This window comes from Bison bison, unplaced genomic scaffold, assembly GCF_000754665.1.
Source record: "Bison bison bison isolate TAMUID 2011002044 unplaced genomic scaffold, Bison_UMD1.0 scf7180017864530, whole genome shotgun sequence".
Taxonomy (NCBI): Eukaryota; Metazoa; Chordata; class Mammalia; order Artiodactyla; family Bovidae; genus Bison; species Bison bison.
Window position 1 is genome coordinate 9,625,833 of NW_011495080.1, and position 3,582 is coordinate 9,629,414.

Sequence of the window (3,582 nt, forward strand, 5' to 3'; positions counted from 1 at the left end):
ATCCATACATGACTACTGGAAAAACCATAGCTTTGCCAACAAAGGTCCATCTAGTCAAAGCTATGGTTTTTCCAGTAGTCATGTATGGATGTGAGAGTTGGGACTCTAAAGTTGAGCGCCGAAGAATCGATGCTTTTGAACTGTGGTGTTGGAGAAGACTCTTGAGAGTCCCTTGGACTGCAAGGAGATCCAACCAGTCCATTCTTAGGGAAATCAGTCCTGAATAATATCCACTGGAAGGACTGATGCTGAAGCTGAAACTCCAATCCTTTGACCACCTGACTCATTGTGAAGAAGTGACTCATTTGAAAAGACCCTGATGCTGGGAAAGATTGAAAGTGGGAGGAGAAGGGGATGATAGAGGATGAGGTGGTTGGATAGCATCATCCACTCGATGGACATGAGTTTGAGTATACTCCGGGAGTTGGTGATGGACAGGGAAGCCTGGCATGCTGCAGTCCATGGGGTCTAAGAGTCCAACATGACTGAGCAACTGAACTGAACCATTCTGTGCCTCAGTTTCTCCCCCTGAAGAATGGAGGATAACAAAATCTCATTGGATTGTTGATACAATTAAATGACCTCATGCCTGAGCCTAAAACATTAATTACTCAAAACATATCAGATACTAATATTGTTATTTTATAAAGGGAATGATCTAGGTTCTAGACTCAGTTCTGTTACTATGTGACCTTCAGAAAATCAGTTAACCTCTCTGGGTTTCAGTTTTCTATCTATAAAGTAAGGAATGTTACTAGATAATTTCCATGGCTTCATCTTTAAAATTCTATGATTCAGTGTGTTCAATATTTGTTTTACCCATATGCACATTCCAATTTTGTCTATAATTCTAATTTTTCAGAATATTTAAAACTTATTCTATTAGCAAACAATTTTGAGGACTCTCTAGTGATGACCATTTTGAAATATAAACATCTTTAATTCACATCTGGTCAGCAAACATTTGTAACTTTCACATATCTGAAGTAATGCCTTTTCATGTTTATGAAAATGTAGAATTGTATATTCATTTTAAGCCCATGATAAATTTGCTTATTAAAGTAGATCTCCCAAAATTAAAATATTTCACCTCAAATTTTACCAAAGATCTCGTGTTAAATAAAACAAAAATTCCACTGTTAAGGGTCACATTATAAATTTTTTTCTATTGTTTTGCGTAAGCATATTCCTCTGTGGCTCAGTGGTAAAGAAATCACCTGCAGTGCCAGAGCTGCAGGAGATGCAGATTCCCTTCTTGGGTCAGGAAGATTGGAGGAGGCCATGGCAACCTGCTCCAGTATTCTTGCCTAGAGAATCCCATGGACAGAGGAGCCTTGTGGGAAACAGTTCCTTGGGTTGCAAAGAATTTGACAGGACTGACCAACCTAGATAGCATGTTAAAAAGCAGAGATGTTACTTTGCCAACAAAGGTCCATCTAGTCAAGGCTATGGTTTTTCCAGTGGTCACGTATGCATGCAAGAGTTGGACTGTGAAGAAAGCTGAGTGCCCAAGAATTGATGCTTTTGAACTGTGGTATTGGAGAAGACTCTTGAGAGTCCCTTGGACTGCAAGGAGATCCAACCAGCCCATTCTAAAGGAGATCAGCCCTGGAATTTCTTTGGAAGGAATGATGCTAAAGCTGAAACTCCAGTACTTTGGCCACCTCATGCGAAGAGTTGACTCATTGGAAAATACTCTGATGCTGGGAGGGATTGGGGGCAGGAGGAGGGGACGACAGAGGATGAGATGGCTGGATGGCATCACCGACTCAATGGACATGAGTTTGAGTGAACTCTGGGAGTTGGTGATGGACAGGGAGGCCTGGCATGCTGCAATTCATGGGGTCACAAAGAGTCGGACACGACTGAGTGACTGAAATGAACTGAAGAGACTTAGCATGAAAATATTAGAAAAATATTTTATTGGTTGTATGACAAACACTATCATGTGGGTGCAGCTTATTTTACTTTTAGAAATTGTGGCATTTCATTTTTAATTGGGATAATAGTTGCTTTCCAATGTTGTGTTAGCTTCTGCCATATAACAACCAAGTGAATCAGCTATGTGTGTGTGTATATATATATACCCACATATCCCCTCTTGGACCGCCCTCACCAACACCTAGATGCATTTCATTTTAGTTTGATGTTTTGTATTGCTTGACAATGGGACAGATAAAAATGATCAAACATACTAAAGTGACCAGTTAAGTGTGCAGAATGAACAGGTGGAATTCCTTTTTAAAAAGATCATTTTTGTATCATTTTCCTGTCACCCGTAGGCTGCTAAAATCACTCAGACCTATGCAAATGCTCCATTCAGTGTATTTACAGTAACACATTTATTACTGGACCTAATACAAACTCTGAATTTTGAAAATAGATTTCAGTCACTCGATTGTTCTTCCAAAATACATCAGAACCTGTCTACTAAACGTTTTCACGGATCCGAAAACCAGCAACTTAATCATGAAAGTTTTCAGTGGATCGTGGGGGAGGGCGGGTGATTTTTTAAATGGACTTTTTCTTTCTTAAAATTTTCATTTTTGTTTCTGGAGCCGGGGAGAAGGCGGGGGAGTTGGCTCTCCCACCCCCGAGCACCCGCACACCGGGTTGCAGAATTTGACAGCCCACTGCGATCCTGGGGGGTTTTCCAAGCAGGATAAGCGCCGAAGAGAAGAAAAAGTGAGTACTGCCCACGTGACCCAACTTCACCTTCAGATGCCAGACGCCGAGCGCAGCTGCGATCAATACCGATCTTCCCGGACTAGACTGTTTTCCTCCCAAAGACCTGATAAAGCTCTGAGAGGCACACTTCGGTAATTGCTGGGTTAGGGGGAAAAAAAAAAAGTTCCACTTGTACCCTTTATAAATGAGCTGACAACTTTTTCGGAATCACCACGATTTACGGCTTACGCATTTGCGAAACCTCTTCCTACAGTTCTTTCCCCTTCTTTTCCAAGCCTCCCGGTTTCGGTTCCACCGAAGGAAGAAAAGCGATAGCAACAGTTTGGTTGCCCAGCAGCCCGTCTCCCGGGCCCAACCACTGCACCAGTGGCCTCGCACCTCTTGGCCCGCGAAGCCCAGGACTTCGGCTCCCCGTCGCCGGAGACGTTTGAGAGAGCCGCGGGTCGGAGACACCCGGCTGTCGGCCCCGCCACCAGCCCGGTCTCCCTCTCCTTGCCCAGCCGCCGCGCGTCGCCTCTCCACCGGCGGGGGCGCCGGGCCGGGCGCATGCGCGCGACGCTCCCGGGCGTGCCGGCCACACTCCCCCCACCCACTCCGAGAGCTTGTCACTTCCTGCCCTCGCCCCATCTCCGTCCGGGGTCAGTCACTCGCTCCCTGTCGCTGCCGGAGAGTCTCTGCTTCCCCCTTCCTACTCGCTCCGCGGCGGTAGCTCAGGCTCTTTGGGGAGGGGGAGACCGAGAAAGCGAGAGACTGACTTAATAAAGTTTCCTGAAACAACAACTACTACCAACAAGGGCCCAGGTGGGGGGAAACCCCCATCCTTCCCCGCCCCTCTCCAAAAGCCTGAGGGACCGTTGCAGGTGGAGCGACGCTGGGGGGAGCCGGGCTCCGGCG